The sequence below is a fragment of the Mercenaria mercenaria genome, chromosome 8 (genome assembly GCF_021730395.1).
Source record: "Mercenaria mercenaria strain notata chromosome 8, MADL_Memer_1, whole genome shotgun sequence".
Lineage (NCBI taxonomy): Eukaryota > Metazoa > Mollusca > Bivalvia > Venerida > Veneridae > Mercenaria > Mercenaria mercenaria.
This window is the reverse complement of record NC_069368.1, coordinates 42169264-42197012: the sequence shown is the minus strand read 5'-3', so window position 1 is coordinate 42197012 and position 27749 is coordinate 42169264. Positions and strand designations below refer to the sequence as shown.

At 33.2% G+C, this 27749-nt stretch overlaps 1 protein-coding gene across 5 annotated transcripts in view; it reads right to left on the bottom strand.

Annotated features, from left to right (window-relative positions):
• LOC123566512 (cAMP-dependent protein kinase type II regulatory subunit-like) overlaps nt 1-27749 on the bottom strand; it is a 241381-nt gene that overhangs the window by 54384 nt on the left and 159248 nt on the right. For 2 of the 5 annotated variants that reach the window (XM_045360682.2, XM_045360683.2), the window contains 2 exons: nt 25165-25240; nt 13652-13712 (listed from right to left, as the gene is read on the bottom strand). The gene's annotated coding sequence lies outside the window, so the exon portion shown is untranslated. Of the gene's footprint in view, nt 1-2226; nt 2323-8542; nt 8639-13651; nt 13713-25164; nt 25241-26522; nt 26600-27749 lie in introns of those variants that run through there. The other 3 variants (XM_045360685.2, XM_045360684.2, XM_053549779.1) reach the window with 3 other exon arrangements.

Sequence of the window (27749 nt, the reverse complement as noted above, 5' to 3'; positions counted from 1 at the left end):
CATTTCAGACTTTAATTGAGACTTTGTTTCAACAAATTTAATATGTTATGAAAGTTTAAAGTTAGAAAAAGAGCTGTACAATAAGACATCATGCTCGACTTTTCTGAATTAGAGCTTTGCCAGTAAAAAGGGAATGATAGTCAGAAGCTTTGAAAATACAGAGCTATTGGTCAGTATATAAAACTTAATATTTGATGTATCAAAAATTTTGTAAAGTCATCTAAGAATGCTACATTTTCATAGCAGTAAATATTCAAGTCATATATGTATGTGATAAGTATGGTGTAAGGTTACGCATTGTTGTTTATTACATATTTTCTAACAGCATTTTCAAAAGCATGCATTATTTGATTACAGTGTACTGTATGACACTGTTAATACATTTTTTTCACGAGTTCGCTTTGTTGTGCGTCTGCAGGTCAGATTTTCTCAATCCCTGTGGACTTACTTTTTAATTTAAAAGGGCTATGCATTCTATTTTAAGGTTTTTATTAGTCAGCCGAGAGCCAAATGAAGATAAATATATTTCTTCGGTCTTCGCTCGCTCCTGATTTTCTCAAAAACCTAAACAAATATTTAAATTATTTTTTCGCTCGCCGCCTCAATTTTTTCAGAAAAAAATCCGATGAACAACTTATCAATTTGGTGTAGCCTTAATAATAATTCATTGTTCCAGGTCAGTGTAAATACTAGTTAATACTGCAAGATGAATTATTCACACATGTAATGTAAACAGAAGTCATTGTATGTAAAACGCAAAAATACTATTTTAAAATAAGAAAAGCATGCCGCAGAACTATATACACATGCACTTTTCAAAATGCACAACGAAATATCACAGCATACAGTATTAAAGCAGTTTAGTCGGAGCGGATTTTGAAAACTGACTATCACGGAGCCCTCCATATGTTTAGTCAGGCAATATAAAAGAGAAGCCGCATCTTTAAAAAACGGAAGTACATAATCATTCTTTTATTTTGTTTCTGATGATTTCTTACAGCTGTAGGTTATTTGTGGAATGTTTTGTTTGTGTTGGGTTTAACGTCGCACCGACACAATTTTAGTTAGGTCATATTGCGACTTTCCAGATCTGATGGTTGATGAAGACCCTGGTTGTTAATGGAATGTGGTTATAAACTGGTTTAAACACATTGACCAATTCCTTAGAAAAGCCTAAAATGTGTTTTGATGATTTTACTAGCAGATGGCGTTTTGTAGTTTCAGAAATATATTGTGTTTTGATGACTTTACAAGCAGATGGCGTTTTGTGGTTTCAGAAATGTATTGCTATCACGCTGATTCGTGTCTTCTAACAACGACAACAATTTCTATGAAACTCAAGCTAATTTCCTTTTCTACGAGATATCATTGTACCTAATTACAACTTTAGTAGTCGCATCTTACACATTTATTCCCACCAAGCAACCATGTTCATACAATACAGTCATAAGATAACACATTAATACCTCATAACCAGAACAACAAAAATATTAAGATGCAAATAAAGCATTTCAATTTATTTTAAAGGCAAATGATCAAGTTAATGTAACAATTAATTGCGTCGTTTATCAGTTTAACTTACAAAGCAAATATAATTACCTCGGCAAAGACGAGAATGTTTTCTTTCAAACGTTCCGTTAGGTCTAATTTAAAAAGCCTAAATGTTCATTAAAAATGAAAAACATGGTATTTTGTACGACCATTGGTTCCCAACCCGTAGGAGTTAAAAAAAATAACAAGGCTATCGTCGAACAAACAAACTTCATTAAAGTGTTTTGCTATAGCACTCCCAATCACTCGATCCATCGTTTTTGACTGATAGACTGATTGACTGACATGCACACAGAAAGATTGACAAGCTTACTAAAAATGGACAAAATGAAATATAAATGCATATGTTCTTTACATTAATGAGAAACGTTTCATGGAAGCATTTTTGTTCTTAGAGATATGGCAGATATGACTGACGGACGGATGTGCAGACATGAACCGTAAAACGAGCAAAAATATATGTTTATACTTTCCTTACTGCCTTTTATCTATGTACCTTTCATGAAAAATTGTTTGTATTTTTTCAGGTTATCGAAGGACGCTTTTTTTGTAATTATTTTAAGTATAGAATAAATGAAGAAACTATATTTTTGACATAGAAACCCAGAAATAAGAACATATGATTTATATGATCCTTTAACACCATAACAAGTTTCATAAAAGTATCTGACATACTCAAGTTATAACAGAATCCAGATTTTTGCTGACGGATATCTGACAAACCTGCCAAGACCAAAGCTATCACCCCTCCAGGTTTTAAGCGATATGGGACTGAAACAAAAATATTTAAAATGAACTTTACAAAACGGAAAACTGACTATCTTTAATTGTTTCTGGTAACGCCAAACTATATCATATAGATCAGAATAAACTATAAACTTGTTATACTATTAACTGATCAGAATATTTAGTAACCTAAAGCAATTATTATGTATTTATAGATTTATTTCAATAACATGTCCAATTACATGGCAAGTATGACATCAATACATACAACAAACAATAAACAATGTATGAATTAATATAGCCATGTCAATCTACATTATATGTCAAGGATAACACACACAAAAAGTTAAAAAAACTCTTATTTCCATTGTGGTGTTGACAATTCATTTGACAATTCGTAATGGAAAGTGGACAGACTCGGCGCCTGTATAAAGATATATAATATTCAAAAACGTCTGATCTTGTGTAAAATAAAATGCAATGCGCGAAACAGCGAACACTGAGAATGAAGAACTTTTATTACATTTAAGGGTAATTTCAGCCGCAATATGGCATGTTGATAAGCGCTAAAATAAACAATGGAAATCTAATTTGGTTTTCAATTTTCATTTATTTTATGTAGTTTCAAAGTTCAATGATCAATATTTAGAAAACCAAAATAATGCTCATCAATAACAAACTCACTGCTGTTGAGAACCACTTTCGTATATACATCTCAATTGTTCATAGGGTTCATAGGAAATTCCCTTCTAAAATTAAGCAACGAAACTAAATCATTTTAAAAGCGCTAGCAGTAAAGGTGACACATTGAAATCAATAGCTTAAAATGCAACAACACGCCCTGACACGACCTGCTAAAAGCTTAGCTCTTTCAGAGTTTATCACTAAAAAACTTATATCTTAGGAAATTCTGTTCGGAATAAATTCAGTGTGAAAATCGTTTGAAATACAGTATGACAGTAAGGACATACTTGAAAGCACGTACAATATTATACTTTAAATAAGAATATAATCGATTAAAATCAGACTTTTCTATACTTTGGAAACACATAAAAAATCTCACCACTCTTTACAACATGTGTTTCCTTCGTCTGAATAAGGTGCAAAAGGGCAACTATCTCGAAATATATAAGGACTAAATGAAACAATTCAACAAAACATTATTTTATGAAAGGATGATAAGGAAAATAGGAGAAAGAATGGATGTAACTTCACGCAAAAGCAATACGCAACTGTACTTATGGATGTTCCAACATTCATAAACATTCATACATTCATGTCGCTATTTCAGTCTGGTGTTGAAAATAGGTGATAATATAATCTAAGTTTAAATATAAATTTCACTATTTCATTGATCAATTTGTCAATCAAAACATTTATCTAAATAAAATACTGAATAGACAAGACGTCATTTTTGCTGGATTGGAAGTGCGATTTTTCATGAAAATCTGGCACACTAAGAACGCGTTTACCCCTAGTGCTAGATCACAAGCAAAACTGTTTTCAAGGACTATGTAAAAAACTAAACAATTATGTTTTAAAACACCAGAATGTGCATTGAAAGTAAAACAATAAAATTAATAATATTTATATCCAATCTGGTCTACTGTCATTATTTTAAAATATCCATGGATACCTTTCGATGCATTTATTAAATGTATAAGTAAACATTTATTTGATATATATTTTAGAAATAGATAAAATTTACAATTTTCTCTCCGTAAATGTTCAAACAAATAAATGTGAATTTCCAGGAAAAGCTGCTAGTAAGACCGCAACTAATCAAGAGGGAATGAGACGTTTAAAACCGCTGTCACAAAGAATGGCATTATTATTGAAGATTTTGAATAGAATGAACATTAATATTTAAAGATTAAAGCAGGAAACAAGAATCAATATTTGTCCATTTATAATAATGTCAGAGCCATGGATTCACAAATAATGTAATTGAAATTGATAGCCGAAAGAACAAAAATTGATACTGCATTATCGGCAAAAGCTAATTGAGCAAACAAAACCTAACAAGTTGAAGTTGAATCTCTTTTTTCCGTTTTCAATACTAGTGAGAGTTATCCATATAGAACACATTATTTAAATAACCTTATAGAAGGTTAGTTTGTTGTTACATTTATGTTAAATCTCTCTATACCGAAAGACTAAATCAATTGCTATTCTTTAACAATACATGAAATTGGCTACTCTGTAGTTCATAGCGAAGTATTCAAATGAATGCTTGTCTATCAGGTACCCTAACACTAATAAATATATCTGCCGGCAAACTTTCTGTTACTAAAGTAGTGTTGAATGAGTCCTAACAATCATGAAAATTTGTTTTTTTGTTTCCCTTTGCTTTTGAAGAAAGGCTGATTGATGTGAACATTCCAAAGACTCACCATACAGCTTTAACAGATACTTATTAACATAGTGAATGTTTTGGTGTCATGTTCGGATTAATCAATGTCCTTAATCAAATGTAATAGTAGGGCATGGTTTCAAATTTAGATTTAAACTTAACTAAATGATTTGAATCAGAGATGCAATCATCTGAAAATTTCGCATATCCCATCGTTAAATAACTGGTCACGTGGAGTTTCAAAGAAATTGATATTCACCGCAAAAATGATATGCTTGTAAACAAACTTGAAGAACGATCATACCTACTTTCCATAAACGTGACAAAACTGTGTATTGACTGTAATTTTTTTCTTGCAATTTAACTGAGACGTTAACCTTATTGCTTTTTTTCAAGTGTGGTCATTAAACCAACACTTTTGCTGTTTGATAATATCGGTGAATATCAAGGTCTGCTGACCCTCAGTGGATATAAAAGGGTTATTATAATAGCAGTACGAGAACCGAATACAAAATCCCAAATCTAGCTACTGCTCTAATGGCCCTTTTTATATACCTCGACCTTTTTGTTTGATCTTTTTTGTTATCGTATGAAATCTTGAATGTTTGTCGGTGTTAGAATAGAAATGAGTGAAGTTTTTGTGTGCGCTATTTATAGCACTGTCTCAGGTTATGCGTAATAAAAGAAAGTAGTCCGGAAATATACAATACAAGACTGCTCGTTCAAATTTACTTGTGAAATACAAACTTTATTTTTGAAGAAATTATATAGGTATATAATGAAACCTTTATTAGGTCAATTCACTTGGATATTTGCCTCATCATCATAGAGTAACTGTTCAATATACAGCTCCACTGCTGAAAGTTGTTATGATATTACAAATTAGCTGAAAGGTTGGCAACCTCTTTCATAAATTGATAGTAGTACCTTTGACACTACTCTACAGTCCGTGCAATTTCATCACAGAATTAGTCCTAAGGTCACAAATATCACGTATAATATGACCGTGACACTTCTATCAAATAGAATTGCTGATGCATTCTTTCAGAACCAACATTATACGGTGTTTACAATGGATAAAGTACATAAAATATCAAAGTTGTGGGCAAATGCCTCAGGATCGGAATTATTGACTTCAAAGTTAGTCAGTTATTTTTCAACTTTAGCTTTCTTAATTTATGAATATTTGACTCCTTTTCTAAATGTTTGATCACTAGATCTTTTGACGTTTTCATACTTCAATTTTACCATTTTGAATAAAAAATCAGAAACAACTTTTTAAGTTACAAAACAAATAGCCTACTCTTTACGTTTTGTAAATACTCATATATAAATTGTTATCTGCACAACAATATATATGTGCATACGTGCGAACAAATAAAAAAAACATACAAAAACAAGAGGGTCATGATGACCCTGGATCGCTCACCAGAGTAATATGTTTCAAATGTCAAACTGATGATTTTTAGAAAATTTTCCAATGTACAATCAAGTAACCCCTAGGGCGGGGCCAATTTTATCCCGGGGATCATGATTTGAACAAAGTTTGTAGAAGTCGACTAGGCAATGTTACATATCGAATATCTAAGATCTAGACCTTCTGGTTTATTTTAAGCAAATTTATGAAGATTTCCCTATGTACAATAAAGTAACCCCTGGGGCTGGGTCAATTTGACCCTGGGGGTCAAGATTTGAACAAATTTTGTAGAGGTCCACTAGGCAATGCTACATGTCGAATATCTAAGCTCTAGGCCTTCTGGTTTATTTTTAGAAAATATTGAAGATTTTTCTATGTACAATTAAGTAACCCCATGGGGCGGGGCCAATTTGACCCCGGGGGTCATGATTTGAAGAAATTTTGTAGAGGTCTACTAGGCAATGCTACATGTCAAATATCTAAGATCTAGGCCTTCTGGGTTTATTTTTAGAAATTTTTTGAAGATTTTCCTATGTAAAATCAAGTGACCCCTGGGGCGGGGTCAATTTTGATCCTGGTGTCATGATTTGAATAAATGTTGTAGAGGTCCACTAGGCAATGCTACATGTGAAATATCTAAGCTCTAGGCCTTCTGGTTTATTTTAAGAAAATTTTTGAAGATTTTCATATGTAAAATAAAGCGACCCCTAGGGCGGGGTCAATTTTGACCCCAGGGGTCATGATTTGAACAACTTTAGTAGAGGTCCACTAGGCAATGCTACATGTCAAAGATCTAAGCTCTAGGTCTTCTGCTTTTTGAGAAGAAGATTTTTTAAAGTTTTCCTATGTAAAATCAAGTGACCCCTGGGGCAGGGTCAATTTTGACCCCGGGGATCTGATTTGAACAAACTTTGTAGAAGTCCACTAGGCAATGCAGCATGTGAAATATCTAAGACCTAGGCCTTTTGCTTTATTTTTAGAAAAAATTTGGAAGATTTTCCTATGTAAAATCAAGTGACCCCTGGGGCGGGGTCAGTTTTGATCCCGGGGTCATGATTTGAATAATAGTAGTAGAGGTCCATTAGGCAATGCTACATGTCAAATATCTAAGGTCTAGGGCTTCTGGTTTTCGAGAAGAAGATTTTTTTAAGATTTTTCTATGTAAAATCAAGTGACCCCTGGGGCGGGGTCAATTTTGATCCCGGGGTCATGATTTGAACAAACTTGGTAGAGGTCCACTAGGCAATGCTTCACACCAAATATCTAAGCTATAGGGCTTCTGGTTTTTGAGAAGAAGATTTTTAAAGTTTTTCCTCTCGGTTGCCATGGCAACCAGAGTTCTGCATGGAATTCAATTCTTTGAACAATATTTAGAGAAGACCATCCAAGGAACATCCCTGTGAAGTTTCATCAAAATTGGCCTGTTGGTTTAGGAGGAGATGTTGTTTAAAGGAAAGTGTGGACGGACGGACGGACGGACGACGGACGGACGACGGATGGACGGACGCCGGACGGTGAGCGATCACAATAGCTCACCCTGAGCACTTTGTGCTCTGGTGAGCTAAAAAACCCAAATCAACAAGAAAACAGTCTCCGTTATTGTAAATCGTAAATATCCAAGTTTAAGGGTTTCAAAATGTAGTATATATTAATTAATTAATTTTCCTTTAAGTTTACCAATCAAGAAAATATGACATGATACATTTACACAAATCAGGACATTCTTAAAGACTTTGAAGTATTGGAATTTGAAGAATATTACATGTTGTTAGTAAAAGACTGCAAGATCAACCGGAAATGTGTATCACACTAAGGTTAAATACATCAGGAACTGTATACTTTCTTGTTAAATTGAAAAGAGTTATCTTCGCCCATGCGTTTTCTTTCTCTTTTCGTGTTTATAATCACAATGGATTTTAAACCGGTGTGGTTACGTAGATCACTTGATAGAAGTTGCAACATAACTTTTAAAATAAAAGTTTCATCCAGGGAATACTATTTCACTATCGCAAGAAGAGAAACATTTCAGCAAACACGTTAATTTTTGGATGTCATTTTTCATTAATATTTCTTTGTAATATTGACTCCTTAATCAAAACCATGTTTCACCTTTGTTCCACTCCTTTGTTCTCCTTTTCCTATAATTACAAACATGTCTTATAATTAATTGATTTACCACGGACAAGATAACTTGATTGGATAAATCCATCAGGCAGACATACCTATTATTTCCTTAATATAAGGAAAGGATTTAGGGAAGGATACTTTTTGTCTCATTACTTGTCCAAAACCGAATTATTCATGTATTCTGGAATATTGCATTCATCTATAAAACTTACAGTGCCCACATTTTTGCCGACCTTAAGTAACTTTCAAATAGTTCATACGCACAATTTGAAACTTACGGATGTCTTTTGTGTTTGCTATTGTTCTTCATGTTAGCAATAACATTAGTTCAAATCTAAAACTTCTAAAAGAAAGATAAAATTACATACCCGTTATATCAAATTAAACATTTTAGCAGATATTTTCACACTTTTGACACATTATCATTTTTTTCCTGAGAAAAACGATGTTATAACATTTCTAGCATTCTAATGATATTCCAATTGAAATGTTCTTTTAATTGGTAGTTTTGTTGGTTGTTAGCGACTTCTGTACACAGCTTATGTATTCATATTTAAACGAAGAAGAGCACATACGTGTTTACAAGAATGAAAGTGTATGCTCTTCAGATGTTATTTATAACCTGTCAGCAAAAGATACAGAGTAAGATGGTAGAGCATTTGATTTAGAGCACAGCCTGTTCTGCTCTGGTAAAAAGGTCTATTTGATGTTACTGGAAAATATTTCTTCCTGGCAGATGCTTGTGTTATTTGTCACATTCGAAAGTCACTAATGTAATTGTGAAACAGTCATGATGGCTTTTACAACAACTTTAATTTAATGAAATACTCTCGAAAATTCTACGTAATTAAATTATAATTGTAAAATCAAAATGAATCGCCTGCATCTCTAGCCATTATGCTGACAAAATGTTATTGTTCTTCACCTATAAACCAATCTAATAATAACAATCAATTGTACACAGTTTCAAAGGAATTCATGAAAAATGGACCGTTACAAAAATTCACGAAAGGAACGCCTATTAAATCGGTACAAAAAATGCCATAACTTTCAAAAAATCAAAATGAGAGTTACGGTTGTTTGCCTCCTTAATCGCCTTATAATGATAATGAAGTAAACAAAAGTTTCAAACCTATAGCTTTTTGGGGATTTTAGGAAAATGTGGAATTAAAAAAAAACTAACTGATCGCCGACGCTAACGATCAAGTGACGGTCTGAAAAATCAGACAAGCCGACAAAAGAAGATGACCAAATAGGACTTTCCATGTTCCAAGACAACGAAACACTGCATTATTGTATTTATGGATGTGTAAATTATTGAAATTTGAACGAAAGTACACAGTAAAACATTTTAAAAAACAAACAAATACAGAAACACTGAGAGACATCGCCCAAGAGTTGTCAGATGCTGAAACACCGCTGGGGAGTTAAAAACTAGTTAATTCTGCGCATCAAACTTCAATCTTAACCCCCACCATGTTCCAGAGTCGTCACAGGAAAGAACAAACTAGAAACTAGAACTATCACTGAAAGTCATTTATATCAAAGATGTTGCTTTAATACGGAGAAGGTAAAATATCGTATCTCTGTTTGTGACCTTTACTTTGAGCCAATGTTAGTGATGATGCATTCTGCACGTCGTCATGATGAAGGCACAAATTGATGTTAGTTTTATAAAAAATATTCCAGAGGTTAATAATGTAATGGAGGGGACTCATATTAAAGCACTGTGAAAGGATTGAACGCAAAACAACATTTGTTTCATTTTGCATTCTTCTGAATGTAATATTGCGTACTTCATAGACCTTTGGACAAAATGCGCAGTTAACGCCTTAACACAAATACCTAAATTTACATTTCACTCCTAAAATGCACTGTCTCCGATAGAGAGTGACGCCGTTATAAGTCACGAATATCTTACAAGATGATATCGGGAAGAGAAAGTATAACAGTAATGATGTTATGCAACAGAATGTAATTCCCCAATTCCCTACCAAGATAATATTTGTTAGAAATTCTTTTCCATAGGAGAGAAATGACGTAACCTTTATTTTAGAAATAATTTTCCCCCAGGAGACATATTGTTTTTGCCCTGTCCGTCTGTCCGTCCTTCCTTCCGTCCGTCCGTCCGTACGTCACACTTCATTTCCGAGCAATAAGTGGAGAACCATTTGACCTAGAACCTTCAAACTTCATAGGGTTGTAGGGCTGCTGGAGTAGACGACCTCTATTGTTTTTGGGGTCACTCCGTCAAAGGTCAAGGTCACAGGGGCCTGAACATTGAAAACCATTTCCGATCAATAACTAGAGAACCACTTGACCTAGAATGTTGAAACATCATAGGATGATTGGTCATGAAAAATAGATGACCCCTATTGATTTTGGGGTCACTCTATCAAAGGTCAAGGTCACAGGGGCCTGAACATGTAAAACCATTTCCGATCAATAACTAGAGAACCACTTAACCCAGAATGTTGAAACTTCATAGGATGATTGGTCATGAAGAGTAGATGACCCCTATTGATTTTGGGATCACTCTGTCAAAGGTCAAGGTCACAGGGGCCTGAACATGTAAAACCATTTCCGATCAATAACTAGAGAACCACTTGACCCAGAATGTTGAAACTTCATAGGATGATTGAACATAAAGAGTAGATGACCCCTATAGATTTTGGGGTCACTCCATCAAAGGTTAAGGTCACAGGGGCTTGAACATGGAAAACCATTTCCGATCAATAACTAGAGAACCACTTGACCCAGAATGTTGAAACTTCATAGGATGATTGTACATGCAAAGTAGATGACCCCTATTGATTTTGGGGTCACTCCATTAAAGGTCAAGGTCACAGGAGCCTGAAAATTGAAAACAATTTCCGGTCAGTAACTTGAGAACCACTTGACCCAGAATGTTGAAACTTAATAGAATGATTGGTCATGCAGAGTAGATGACCCCTAATGATTTTGGGGTCACTCTGTGAAAGGTCGAGGTCACAGGGGCCTGAACATTGAAAACCTTTTCCGGTCAGTAACTTGAGAACCACTTGACCCAGAATAATGAAACTTCATAGAATGATTGGTCATGCAGACTAGATGACCCCTAACGATTTTAGGGTCACTCTGTTAAAGGTCAAGGCCACAGGGGCCTGAACATGGAAAACTATTTCCAATCAATAACTAGAGAACCACTTGACCCAGAATGTTGAAACTTCATAGGATGATTGGTCATGAAGAGTAGATGAACCCTATTGATTTTGGGGTCACTCCGTCAAAGGTTAAGGTCACAGGGGCCTGAACATTGAAAACCTTTTCCGGTCAGTAACTTGAGAACCACTTGACCCAGAATGATGAAACTTCATAGGATGATTGGTCATGCAGAGTAGATGACCTCTAACGATTTTAGGGTCACTTTGTTAAAGGTCAAGGCCACAGGGGCCTGAACATGGAAAACCATTTCCAATCAATAACTTGAGAACCTCTTGACCCAGAATGTTGAAACTTCATAGGATGATTGTTCATGCAGAGTAAATGACCCCTATTGTTTTTGGGGTCACTCCATTAAAGGAAAAGGTCACAGGGGCCTGAACATTGATAACCAGTTCCGATCAATAACTTGAGAACCACTTGACCCAGAATGTTGAAACTTCAAAGGATGATTGAACATGCAGAGTAGATGACCCCTATTGATTTTGGGGTCAGTCTATTAAAGGTCAAGGTCACAGTGGCCTGTTCATGTAAAATCATTTTTTGGAAATAACTTGAGAACCACTTGACCTATAATGTTGAAACTTAATAGGATGATTGGAAATGCAGAGTAGATGACCCCTATTTATTTTGAGGTCACTTGATCAAAGGTCAAGGTCACAGGAGCCTGAACAGTGACTTGAGTACCACTAGGCCGAGAGTGTTGAAATTTAGCGGGATGACTGGACATGCCAAGTAGATGATCCCTATTGCAGCCAACCATCAGTGTCTCTTTGACTTTCGCTCCTGACCTCTATTGACTTCTTGCCTATAGGACTTTGCATTGGGGGAGACATGCGCTTTTTTACAAAAGCATTTTCTAGTTTTAGAAATAATTTTGTCCTTCGAACTAGAATAAAAATAACCATTTTGCACCACGACTTGATCAAGTGGAGATATTTTATTTTACATTAACTATATAGGAGCGGTGCAGAACAGAAAAGAAGATATGACTAAACAATGGTTTATGCGTGGTACATAGTTATACAGATTATACATAAAGTACATCGTCATATAGCGTTATGAATAACAAAATTCAATTCAGTGGCAAAATAAACAATTTTAAAACGTGAAAAGTCTAAAGAAAATTAAAGTTACATTCTTGAAATATTTGGCGTCTCAACAGCAAACGTTAGGGTTCAAAGTTTGTTGGTGTGATAATCGTTTTCAGTGCATTACAATGCTTTGTATGTAGCAGCTTGATTGGTTGAAACTTGTTGCGTCACATTATAATAATTATCACAAAGCGCTATTCTACGATTTAAATTTGACTTTTTGTTTATCAATTCCAGGCTCTATGATGATTTATGTAAACACCGAACGAGTGTGAGTAGTTTTAATGACTTTTGGAGTGTACCAACACGGGATTCCTCCCAGGAATGGGGAAACACGAAATGCATGTTTATATTGAATCACAGTGTTCAACGAACCGTATCTATGTGATTAACTGTTATAGAAATGTATTCCTTTTTTCTGAAACAAATCAGTGGACTTTGCAATATAAATGTTTGTATAATATCAGATTGTTTTCATACTGATTTATTTGTATTATAAACTAGGCTTTATACTTTATTGTAGTAGTGTAATCTTTTGGGTATTTATATTTATCAGATCTAAATCAAAGATCATTTTATCGATGTAATGAAGCCTCCTAACAAATAAAAGGGTCTGTGACTTTTTACAAAAATACTGAATCAACTGAAAACAATGAAGAACGAAACGTGATAATGGAAGAATGGTTATAATGTGGCAGCTACATCGATTTCTTATTATTTCCTATATTCTGTGATTCTGTCAGATATTAGATTTTCATAGAAGAAACTACATGTATTATTGAATCTATTCATTTTAATTATTACCTTCAGAATCTGTTCCTCTGACAGTATAAGTTCAAGAGCAATATTCAAAGTAGCGTTTTCCTAACTATGTATATTATACATATTCTCTATTTGGATATTTGCTTTATCTATTTTAACATAAGACTATGGACCTTTAAAACAATCACCGGTACATACACCTAAGGGGAAATGAGGCAATTGTATTGAAGTTTGTTACCATATGTTTTGATCTCTTTCACATCTGGACAGCAAACATCTTTATCTATCTTCCATATAGTCAAACCCCTGCTGGGGACCTAGATTTTGCGCGTCAACTAGCAAGAATGTTAAACGAGTAAAAAAAGTAGTAGTAAAAAGCAAGAAGGAGAATGGTTAAAAACAGGTTAAAACTTTACTTACCAAGCTCTGATGTGACTATCAATTTGAGATTGTTGACTGTTTTGACAAATTCATTTACATCCTGAAATGAATAGCTATTAGTTAAAATGTGTAAAATGTATAAAATGAGTTATGAGAATGTTGGTGGTTTCATAATGAATACTATATGTTACATTAATATATCCATTCCAAAAATCAAAGTACTTGACATTTAGGTATAAATATATTTAAATATCATTATTCTGTAACATTATCCAGCAGGTGGCAGTATATCTTGGTAGCTATTTTCTAATAATGTGTGGGCGGCTGCGATCTGTGAATGTGGATTTTCCTGTTGCTTATCAATATGTCAAAAACGCATGACAATAAGTCTCAATATTTTTCACGAAAACCAATGGTGATCAGATTTATTTTCAGAGATTGACTATCAAAACAAATGTCACGGTTTTGACAGCAGTTTAATCATTTTTTTTTTTGTTTTATTAAATTAGAAAATGTGGAAAACCACAGGTCGCCCAAGCACAACATAAACGAAAATCATTGCAGGTTCGGTTTGATTGAGCCTGTTCACGGGCGGTAGTGGAAATGCTAGCTACCGTCAACGATCTCTAGCCACTCAACATTTAGATATGTTGAATATACCAAAATAAAATTTAGAGTCACCATCGGATGTATTCGTACGTCGGTGTTCATGAAATCTTCAATGATACTAAAACTATTAAATTACGATAATTGTACTGAGTCTTAATTAGCAAAATCGACCGATAAATTGATCATTTACCATATAAAAGGCATGAGATATTTTCTTCTATTATCTGTTTAATATTCAACCACTGTGAAATACAGATTTCGAAACTAAACTTTTAAATATAAAAAAAAAAAAACAAGAAGAACATACATCAGACTGAAATATTCAAATTGTAAACATTATGTTTGTCTATTGTTCAAAGACAAAGAAAAACGTTAGACTTCCAACTAGATCCAATATATGAGTATTGTTCTATGAAAAAAGGATATGCATTCTTTTAAGTATGAGTGATGTAGTTTATATTTCATTAATAGAGCACTGCTTTTCGCGGCTGACATAAAATTTGCATAAAATGAATAGATTGCAGTCTCGTATTTTACGATAATGTTTACGTCATGTTAATATAACTAAATGAGGGAAAAATAATGATACAACTTTTTTAGACAATCTAAATTTTCAAGCTCCTTAGAGATTTATTAAGCGATTTGACAAAATCTGCAGAAATTAAAATTTATAATGCATGAAACCGCTTGTAGCGCAACAATTCTGCGGTATATTCATTTGCCTTCGTATTGTTATAAATGAAAATTATTTTGTTTTTACTGTATTCAACGAAATACTATCATTTTATAACAAAGACCGATTATTGGTTGATTTCTAACATGTACAGCCTTACCCTAAAACCTCCTAAACCATGCCCTTATCCTTAAATGTTTATAGAGTGAAATTATTTAGTGAACATGTTATTTCAATGCAATGAAATGTATTTTGTCTAGTATATTACCTGCAATGCATGATACCACAGTCATGCATCTACAGTCGTAGAATTGCTTTCTTTGTTTTTGTCATATTTCTAGATATTTGTCGCATACTTTGGATATATTTAGGTAGCATATATTGTTATCTTGACAGAAGTAGCGTTATCGTATGGTTGTTGATGAATTTCGCTACAGAAAATGTGGAGAACATTCTCCAAGGCATTTCTTGATTTGATCTTTACAGATTTTTCTCTTTAAGCTACTGACCAGTGTGACTGTGATTTTGAAGATATTGTTGTAACATGAACTGGATAATTTTACTGTGTAAATACATTCGAATAATGTGCATTTGTATCACTGTTTAATACAAAAGTACAGTTGTTTGTAATAACTTATGGACATGCCACTATAATTAACTTTTTACTTACATACAAAACAACTGTCCTACATATCTTAATACTTTATTAATCTTATCTTCTTTTTTCAAGTTTTAAGATGCCTTATCTTTTGTTTAAAACTTCATTAATAGTATATTCATGATAATATTAATGCTCATTTATTTCTTACATCTTTTAAAATGTTTTAATTTTTAGACGTGAATCTTTATATGTGTTTTAAAACGTCATTGAATATGGATTATGTAAAAATAGGCGTTTAATCAAATACAACAATTTCAAGTTTATACACAAGACGATCATAACGACCCAAAGTCGCCCAGCTGACCTAGGCTATAATGAATGGTGACAACTGTGCTTAGAATATAAAACTTTAAACTGTCCAAGTAACACAACTTGATTAAATTCTAGAGAGAATCTTTTAAGTATGCTAGGGACAAAATTTAGCGAAGATCCGCCTAGTGGTTAAACGGAAAATGTCATTAAACGATATTTCTATTTTAGCTCTAGTGGCCATTTAAAAGGTTCAGATGCCCCTTTTGAATACATTTAAAAGAGGACTTTATTTGGATAAGTGCCCAATTTTGAACACAATATAAAGAGGACATTATAATGACTCTATGGCCAAGTTTAATAAAGAGCCATGATGTGGTCCACAGGAAAAAGTCTTTTGAAATTTATTTTATTTTGAAATGTAGCAGCCTCTAAAAGGAGCGAGTGTCATCAGGTGAAAACCTTGCCAGGGTGCTACAGACCAAGTCTTGTGGTAATTCTGACCGGTTGTTTCGTGAAGAATGCATTTATGGACGGTGGACGACTGACCATCTATCTATACTTAAAGACCATCTACACATCCACCAAGTTTCAGGAAAAAATATCTTGTAATTTTATTACAGGATCCAACTTTGATTTAAACAATATTTTATTCGTATATATATACATTTACAACATGAAACGCTACATTATTAAAGCATGAAGGATTGCGTAGAAAGCTAAGCTTATTTGAAACTCTCTCCTCTCAAAGGATCCAGTTTTGTAGAACGGATTGACTGACAGACGAGGAAGAGGTGTGAGTGACACACGGGTAGAGGACAAATAAAAAATAATTGGAATTCCCGGAAGAACTGATGACGTCAAGTGAAATATAAAAACAAATTATGTCATTTATTTGGGACATTGATTATCGAAATATTAGTAAGTATCCAGTCTGCAACAGCCTCACTGAACATACCGCAATGTGCAGTTTTATGCTCTTGTGAAACTTTTACGCAATATTGATTATACATCTTTGCATACCGCGTTTGTGACAGCAGATACATTGGTATTTTATTGCGTGCAACGACACGTTGTGCTTCAAAGACAAATTGTGTTTGCAAGTATTTGTTTTAAGTTGTATGCACAGTCAATAAACGGTCTACCTAAGGGATTCAATTATCAATACGAAAATGTCAAACAAACGTTTAATTACGTTTTATCAACTACTCCAGTGATTGATGTTTTCACTTGCGTTAAGGTATTACATCAGCATTCACTCTATTCTTAAATATCTGGATATTACAAGTTGAAGCATAGCAAATGTTCCTTCTAGGGCACATCTAGATCTAAATAAGTATGTAATGATCATCTTGTAAAATTTTGGTTGCAAAGTCTGTTTTAAAATTGGTCATCAGTGAGTGGAACCCCAGAATAGGACACAAGGACAAGACCATTCTAACTTATTGACATTCCGTATCCCCACGATTAAGCGCCCCCAGGAGCGTTACATTTTGCACCAAGTGTGCGTTTATTTCTGTACCTACTTCTGAATAAAAAAAACTAGAATTTTGAAAACGAACTATCTTGTTTTCTACGCCTAACAATGTCAAGTCCGCTAAGTATCTACGCTAACAAACCTGTAAGTTGTTAAATCCTACAACAAAGTAAATCCGTTATAGGTCGACCACATTTTTTGAGCCGTGACTAATTTATGCAGGACAGTTGATTCGCCAAACAAGGGTAGGAACATATATGTAATACATAGTAAAGCGGTATAAGTTATAAATGAATGGCCCGAAGGAAATGACTTGGCTTAAAGAAAACTTGCTTTTCGAGGTTCGAGCCTAAGTTCACATTTTTTTAATCGTTTGTTTTAATAACGATTTTATTACGGAGGGTTTGCAAACAGTGGTCTACGTGTACTGACCGTGAACTGTCAGTTGAACAGAAAACTGGGAGTTAGGTATTGCTATAAACGATCTTCCAGCACCGGTGCTCGATCTGACTTAGAGACTGACACAGCTGAAAGGTCGTTAGCAGACAAAGCAAGTGAAGTTGAAATTATGTGACATGAATTAAACTGAAACTGAAGTTGCAAAATATATTGAAAATATAGAAACAATAAAAAAAAGATAAACCGAACATTATTATTAAAATATAAAAAGTGGTCTTAAAACAAGAGTATTCAAAGAGTCTTCACTAAAATGAAATAAAAGTAATATATAATAGAGAAATAATACGGCCGTAATCTGGGCTTGAACTCGCACCTCACGGTTTTTAATTATTATGCTCTACCAATTGCGCCAGCAATATAATCAAGTTCATGGTAATAAAACATACTTATCAGCTTACTCTATAGAGAGTTTTTCAGCCAGGTATGGACCAAACATCGGTACAACCCCCTCTGAAAAGTGTATCATTCCATCACGGCTCAAAACACGCGGTCGAACTATACCACTTTCAGTTGAGTAAATACGGCAATTAAGAGTAGATACGGATATTAAAGGCAAAGAAAATCTCCTATATAAGTGACCCCCCCCCCCCCCCCCAAATACCAGACTTTTTAATCCCCAATATACAAGATCCTGTCTGGTCCAGTCTGATAAGGGTCCATAAAACCCCTGTAGACTTGACATGTAGCCTAATTATTGTCAGAGAATTATAAATTTTATTGCCTACAGGTAAACTGGTTATTTCCTGTGTTTTGCATTTTATTAATTGAAATGCTGTTGTTTTTTTAGTCTTTTTTCAGCACGTACACAAAATTATTTTAATTGATAAGATACTAATTTTGATTGCTCAGTCATGTTGAGTAATGTCCTGGCCAGTTAAATTATAACTCTTATAGCAAAGCATTTCTCACTATAAAATAATTATTCAAAACTTAATAATAGAAATTACAAGTTTGTTTATTCAATGATTATGATCTTTTTATCAAAAGTAACAAAATAAAAACGAAAAAAAAAAAAAGAAAAAAAAGATAATTGCTGGATTTTATTAGAAATTAAAGAAGCGTTCATTTGCATTTTAAATAGATAAAGAAGGTATATAGACAGAAGGATGTTATATATTAAAAATGCTTAATTCCTCTTGTGTTGTCTATAATTAAAAAAAATGTTAACTTTCTTTTATGTATAATAAAATCAGCAGATAAAGATATATCATTGTTCAAAATACACAATAATTTATTACTTCTAAAAGCTATGTGCCTGAATGCATTTTTTTTATATTTTTGATAATAAAAAAACAGCAATAATGAGATGTAATTGTTAAAAAAACTTACTTTATTAAAATATGATAAAACACTGTTGTATCTTATCACTTTGTTTATTTAGCCCTAATTCATCAAGCTTTCTAAACTCGTTATAAAGGTGAGAACTGATTTACTTATAAAGGTGAGAAATATCACCTGCATATTTATTTACTGCACAGTAGCTATACAGTAGTTATTATGATAAACAGAAGCAAGTCTACCAGTGGTCCTGACTTGTGTATTGGCCCTAATCGCCAATACGCAGACCTTATCATCTCCATAGGCCACATACCAGGCATACCAGAATCAGTGTCTTTAAGGGACACTGGCTTTACACATTGACCCGGTCAGTCAATGTAGTGTACTATTCGATGCGTAAATTTGTTGCGCACAATTAGAGGGTCTCAATGGGGTTTGTTTTTACATATTGACCATGCATTCGAAGGCAACGACGTATGTTAACCTTTGTGACAAATAAGATGTTTGGCATGTCCACTTTTCCATCATAGGGTTTAGTAATATGTATTCCGCGGAGCGCGTTTAGTCAGAGAGTAAGAATAATTTTAACGTCAAAGGTTATTTCTAAGATCATGGAGTTTGACTGACCAGTTTGTAATTACAACACCTTTCTAGGTCAATTGCTCAGTCAAGCGTGACTTACCAATTCAAAGTTTTCCTTCTCAAGAGAAGGAACAATAATTTCCAAAATGTTTCATACAGTGTAAACATTCAAGAAAATTACCATCATGAAAGCTGTCATAACTAAATTTAAAAATATGAAAAAATACTTTTCTTCTTAAATCCTCATCCTATACCAAATATTGCAAATGCTAAAACTCGTATTTCATTGAACTCGGACCAGTACTGATTTATCAGACAATGCAAAGAAAATAAATGATTAAATTTCTAGGGAATTCATTTAGCAGACAGAAAAAATAAACACTTTTCTATTAAATGTGAAACGACAACAAATGGAAGTGCCCAGTTAAAAGTCAGACCGTAATCTTTTCAATAGATTGACTTCCACAGAGAATGACATAAAGAACCTTAATAGGTTTTTGTCCAACAAAAAAGCATTTCATGGAAATTTCAATATAATTTACTCTGAATTGAGTTGGTTCTCTTTATTGCTTAGCAATGTCACGTTTTTGCCCAAAACAAAAGGCTTAATCATCTTCAGTCTGTAATGCTAATTTGCAATACTCTTAACTGCAATACAGTCAATTTTGAAAAGAGAAAAAAAACACAAATAAAAACATTTATGTGCAGTTATGTTATTCAAAGTTAATATGTGTTTAGAAGTTGAAACAGTTATGTAACAGATTGTAAAGAGATATATGTAAGATTTAAAAATGCTTAGAGGTTAATACTAGGTTTGACTGGAAACAAATGGAACACGTTTATCTTCATGAATAATTTATAAGCAACGTTCATTCAGACAGATATTCATTCGCCTTAATGTCTACAACTAAATATACAGAGTTGGAATATATAACCAATATGACGGGACAAAAATAGGTAAACTGCAGTCCCCTGTACATGTGGTTTACCAAAGTCTTTGTTATTATTTTGGTTTCGCACAACAGGTAGTTAAGCTAATAGTATCATTAATTTCCTACATCTGGCAAGCAAAGGGCATCTTATTCTTGTGAGATATGAGATAAAAATGGAAGAATAATGAAATACTGACGCCAACAAACTGCTCTCATATGATTTCACTGGAGCTGCATAATTTGCTATAAAAGTTGTTTCATATATGATAAATTGATATTAGCTGCTAACAGCTGTTCAGTCGACTTTTTATAAAAGTATGCATACACATACTTGTACAATAGATAACCTTCAGCCGCGGGGAAAATATAACGAGCCTTCTTTGTGAATAAATGCGACTTAAAAGCTGTTCAATGGATGAAAACATTGAAAAATCATTAAGTGCACTGTCTATGAAACAAAAACACATTCACACGAATGATAAAGAGAAAATACTTAACATTTTGTTTGAAGAAAAACAGAAAAAGCGGATCACATGAGAACCAAGGTCATTTCTTAATTTCTCCGTTTGACACTTGCTTCTTCTAAATAAAATATCTAACTCGGGTTTTCATATATAAGAAACGACAGAAAATATGTATCTTCTAGAGATTAATAACATTAAGGTTAAACACGGTATTAAAATATAAATTAAAAGATACATGTCTCATATTCCCATTATGCAATTTAAAAATGATGATCGTATTTTTCGAAACCTGTCTGCCTAAAAAATCACAAACACATCGTATATACATATAATTACAGAACGCTCTGAATCAATAAGGTTTTCCTTCCCTACATTGTTCCATTTTATCTGATGTCTAACAATAAGAGGCAATTGCAATTCCATCCAGGTAAGTATTTCCTCCTGAACGTGATATTTTATTCATAATCACTTAAAGCTCCATGCAATTAAAACTGTATCAATATTACTGTAAAAGTATCGAACGTTCAGTACACATGTTTCCAGTCTCAAGAGATGATATATTATCACAAAGGCAAACTTTGTGCCAGTGATTGATAAATAAGAGGACTGTAACAAGAGGCAACATCATTATTTTTTTGCTCTTTTTTAACATAACTATTCCTATTGGTCCCTTAACTGACATAAAACTATCCCCTAAAAAGATGCTATTATCAAAACACCTGCAATGGTACATTTTCTTAACCGTCCTATTTTAGAAACTGACTTAACAATAAACGCCATAACTGACAACGATATCACAGGTTTTGACAAGCTCCAGTACCAGGTAGTGGGGACGTAGGGGGTAGGGGTGACGAAAGGGAACGGAGGTGGGGGAGGGATGACGGAAGTGGATAAGGCAAGCTGAACATTCATGATCTGAAAATTTTCAAATACTTCTGTTCCGTTTGGGACTGTCAAGAATCCTGATGTTTAGACAGTAGCGAAACTGCTTCCCCGTAAAGTAAAGTCATAACACTGTATGAAATAAAACACAATAGTGTTGTTGAAAACAAAGCAGTCTAATATAAATACTGCGTCACCTATCTGTCCCTATTCTATGTCTAAATTCAAGAACTGCATGTATCGAGTCTTTGAATTTTGGTTTGTTGGGTTTAACGTCGCACCAACACAAATTATAGGTCATATGGCGACTTTCCTGCTTTTGACGGAGGAGAAAGACACCAGAGGCTATTTCGTGCATTGTTACATCAAGGATGGGCACCTGGGTAGAACCACTGACTTTCCGTGAACTACCTGGATAGCTTCCTCACATGAAGAACCCAAGGCCCCCAGTGAGGCTCGAACCCGCATCAGTGAGGGGCAAGCGATTTGAAGTCAGTGACGTGACCTTAATCACTCGGCCAAAAAGGTCCGTTCTAATTCTGGGTTGTTTACACAAAAGAATGTGACGTCATGAAAAGGTTGTATTATTTTCAAGACTGGATAAAAAAAAACAGCGCGGCCTACTTCGAAAGGCATTTACTTTGGCATATCGCAGACGAAAAAGCAGGAGTAACCCAGACTGAAAAGTTGATATGAAGCTAAATTTAGTAGCGTCTAAGTAGCGTCTAGACGGAAAACCTTCATAATTTCTAAAATGAATTTTAATTAAAGATACTGTTCAGTTGTGGTCAATCGAATAATTACTCTCATAGATATATTAAAACTTTTAGCATTATGATTTGATACAAAATGACAAGCCATTTACGGATAAACGTTCCATGGGTATAACGCCGGTTTTTGCTGTACATTAACACAGTCCATATAAAAGAAACATATGAAAACTCGAGCTGACTAGTTGTGAATTGCCCTTCTTATATATCTAATGGTGTATCTATTGAATTTAAAAACTAAAATTAATGAAATATCTATTTTTGAAACACATAATTGAAATTTTCTTTTCATAAATTATCAAACAAATAATTATGAAATTCTAGGAACAGCTGCTTACAAGAAGTTAACGAGATATGACGAGATGTTAAGAACCTTACAGAATACAATTCTACTGTAAATTCCAAATAAAGCATTGATACTCCAAGAATATTATCAATAAGCAATAATGTGTTCATTTGCATTTATTTTTGTGCCATGGATTCACAAATAATGTAATGGTTATAGAAAACCGAAAGGACAATAACTGCTTTTTTCAGAAATCGCCAGAAACGGGTATGTAATAATTCTTCGTATCTGCAGAGAAATATTTATGTTGTCAAAATACCTACTAAATAACTCTTTATATTCTTAAAACATGATGATTATCATATCCTGACTAGCTCTAAGTCAACATTTGTCTAGTTGGCTCATTTAGACACTTTCAAATGGGTTCAAATCTTTTGAAATTTGAAACACACATACATCGTTATATACAAATATAATATACCATATGCACGCAACAAATACTTTTACTTGATGTTATGAGGGGCAATGAAAGGTTCAGTCCCCCTCGCGCTCCCCGACAGTGACTTTATACATAAACAGTGTACGAGTGCAAAGCTACAACATGCATTGTCTTTTACATGGGTACGATATGGTCAAGATACATTTAGATTTCCTGGCATTACATTGTATAATCATACAAAGAGAAATAGTTCTTTAGGATCTTTAATTTGGGATGCCATTTTCGCCAATTATTCATTGTAGCATTGATTCATTAATCAAAATCTATCATTTTGTCGTGCCCGCTTCCTTTATTTGCGAACTTGTCTTATCATGAATTGATTTAGCATGGACAAGATGACTTGATTAGAAGAATCAATCAGGCAGACTTACCTATTACATTCTTAATAAATGGAAGGGATTTAGAGAAGGACATCTTTTGTCTCATTACTTGTGAGTAATGACACGTCCAAAACCGATTTATTCATGTATTCTGTGATTCCACTAAACCGTGAATATCTATTTCTCTTACGCTGTCCTCATTTTTGTCGACTTGACAGAAGCTTTTGTTGTCTTGCTAACGTAATTATCTTGAGAATCTCTATCTAACAATGATACTCATTTAATATCCTACAAAAAGACTGTACCCTATTTCTATGTCGCAATATTTCTTTTAAATCTATAAAAATGTGTAAGACACGTCGAAATTTTGATTTAGATATCAATGTATATTCAAAGAATTTTTTTTTTCTTTTTTTTTTTTTGTAAACGGCATATTACGTATTTTCGGATTTACACTTCATTTTTCGCATCTACTTTGTTTATCTAAGAGTAGGCAAAACTAAAGAAAGTTTCTATTACATAAAATATTACCTTTAAACGGCACTTTAACATAACATTCTATTCGAAGAAAGGTTTTTTTTTTCAGGCGCCTCATACCTCTCTGTACAGCGCTTCTATTAAAATCATTTAAGCGTAAATTTTTAAGTCGAATGAATCTACTCTGCATTTCCGCCTTTAGCTTATATTCACAATTCACGTTTTGAAATTAAAAAAGTCCTTCTAAAACGAAAGTCTATTCGAAATTTGCAAGCTTTCCTCATACTTTATACTTATAATAATATTATTTGAGCAAATCTGAATCTTTAGAAAAAGACCTAATTTCATGTAATTTAATTGTTAAAACAGTTTTAGCAAGTCTTTAAAGTTTAAAGAAACGTTCTGTTCTTATCTTATTGAAATTTCTTGCATTATAACGATTTTCCGTTTAATGTCAGCGCCTGAAAACATTATTGTTTAAATTTATAAAACAGCGATGGGACATATCTTGGAGTCTTTTTGCTATATTGACAACGATAATTATAATTTTATCGCATTCTGAGCTCAGTAATAGAAAACAAAAACGTTTTAAAGAATAAAGTTTAAATAAAGGATAATATTAATTAAGCTTTACGTCAAGGAACTACGAGGGTTGTAATATTAGCTTTCTCTATTTTTTCAAAATATACTGATTTGTTTTGAATTTGCCGTAAAAAGTCAATTAAAAAGGTGTCTTCCATTGAAACTTTTACCGATTTTTGAACATCAAAAAGTGTTGTTGTTTTTCTTCAAATTTCTTACACGAGTTTCAAATATTGTGCTCAAAACGAATAATACATTTACCATGTTGCAACTTAGTGGATGTGGAGCATTTTGGTTATTGTACTTTCAGATTACTTTCGTTTATATCTGAGTATTTTATAGTTTTACATACCTTGCTAGTTCTGATGCCTCAATGGTCTTTTTGGAATTTGGAAAGTATAGATTGCTCTGACTGTCTTACGAACGTCCTGAAAGATATTGTAAAATAATGTAATGTATAAAACAAAAGCTGCAAACATACTTTAAATGAAGATTTTCGAGATAACGTTTGTTTAGTCCGTTAAAACAACATTCAAAATTGGCTTTTTTGTTTTTAACCTGTTTGGCGCCCTATAACCTAAACTGTGTTTGTGCGTTGTAAAACCAAAATCAAGTCAAAGTAATTATATCCTCATTCATGTATATAATGTGATGTATGCATAATAATATCGATGTGTATTATCCAAATTTAGTACTATTTATTAAGTTCAGAGATAAATGAAATAATATTATTTGTTTGTTGTTGTTTTATTTTATCTGTATTTTCTGTGTCTGTTGTTTTCATCGAAAAAAGAACTTTTATTTTGTATCTGTTACATTGCAGGAATATTACGTCTGTCTTTTTTACATACATCCCCAATGGTTCCACATTTTGGTACATGTACAACACAAATGCATCCGAATATTGCTTGTGTCTTAGTAGAGTTAGCCAATCAAGGTCTGTTAATATGTCTTGTCGGGTTGCATTTATTAAATTCCATGAAGCTTTAAATTTTGCTATGCAGCAAAGTACTACTTTTAACATTGCACACTTTGAGCCATAAAGGGAGGTGGTAAAACCATAGATTCAGTAAAACATTCCACTGTGTTTATCAATATCCAAACTATTGACAAATATTAGGGAAAACAATTATCAAAAATAGGATTTAATAAGAAACTAGTATATTTTATGTTCATTACGTAAAATGTGTCAGTCGCATTTCAAACAAAGGTATTATGAGACTTTAAAATGTTTGCAAAGATACTGTCTAATGAAATAGAAATTTAGAAAATCCCTACAAGTTTAAAAACAATGCACTACCTTATTTCACCCTTTGAAGTCTATATTACCAATAATCAGAAGAAGAAAAATAGATGATACAGTAGAAAAATGATGATTGCATAATACAGAAATCAATACAAGCATCGATTGTCGTTTCCTATAAAACTGCTTAAATATCTGTCATCTTAAAAAAAGTCTTCATAGAAACATTGACGTTATCACAAATGATTCTAGGCAATGAAGCGAGGCAGAATCATATGAAAGTTTTACTTTTATACATAAATCATTCGTTGATATTACAACGGTACATATTTAAATGTCTGTACATGTCTAGGTCCTACATAGGCTGTATGTTTTCCTTATCTATTTGCACAAGACAGAAAATATATGTAAGTTATTACCTAAATTGTTTATATCATTCTTAACACATTCAAATATAAAAGGCAAACCTTTGTTTAACCTGGATCTACGTATTCTGAACGGAATCTCCTTTTCTAAATGGTCCATCGGATAAATAGGAGAGTCAATGCAATTACACTTATTAATATAAATTAACATTTACTACCAGTATACATGGTATCCAATAGAAAGTGACGCCGTAGCGAAAATTGTCTTATATGTACATGGCATCGGCACAGCTTGCATCATTATCGATAACATTATACAGCTCACGTTGGTCGCTTAAATGCCATTAGATATGATATAAATTTACATCTTACTACCAGAATGCATTGTTTTCGGTAGACAGTGACGCCACAGCGACGAATATCAGATATGACATCGGTGCAGCTTGCTGTTGATTTAGCCCACGTTGGTCGCTTAAAAGCCATTAAGACTTGATATAAATTTACATTTAAGTGCCAGAATGCATTGTCTACAACAGAAAGTGACGCCGAAATGGCGAAGATCAGATATGACATCGGCAAATTTCAGTTCATACTTAAACGGTTTGCTAAAAGCAATATATTAACTTGAGACAATAAGCTTTATAAATGTATCAGCTTGCTTAGAATTCTATTCGGTAATAATCTAAATGAACTAAAAAGTCAAAGAAGAAACCAGCGAAGAATTGTTCAATATTTGTATATATTTCCAACAAATGTAACATAGCATCAGTCGGATCTTGGGTGGTAGGCAAGGATAATGTTAACGCGAATATGCAAAACAAAATACTAGGCATATATTTACGCTTTTACAGTGATTAATAGAACAGTCATTGCTACATGTTTAAGCAAATATTTCAAAACTCTTTGTCATCATTCATGTGTTTTATCATGGCATTATCGGAGAGTCATTTTTTTTCAACTTCTTTCAAACTCAACAGTGTATAAAAATAAAACTAAACACATTAATCATAATACATTATACCAGGACCAGCATTTTATAGGACAATATTTAATTCCTGTAGATTTAATAGTAGAGTAAGTGCACACGTACTTACTTCTTTTCAATAACAAGTGAAATTTAGCAGTGCCGTAATTACAAAGCATTACGTCTTTTCCAGAAATAACTGCATCGTTTTAGAATTGTATTGAATACTTGCTTTTCAAATAGACTAGATAGATAATATTAAATTCAGTAAATCACTGTGCATGAAACCTCCTGTTTGAGAATTTTAGAAAAACTTTCTATGGCAAAAACTTCTGCAAAATTTGCAATATACAACATTACGCAAT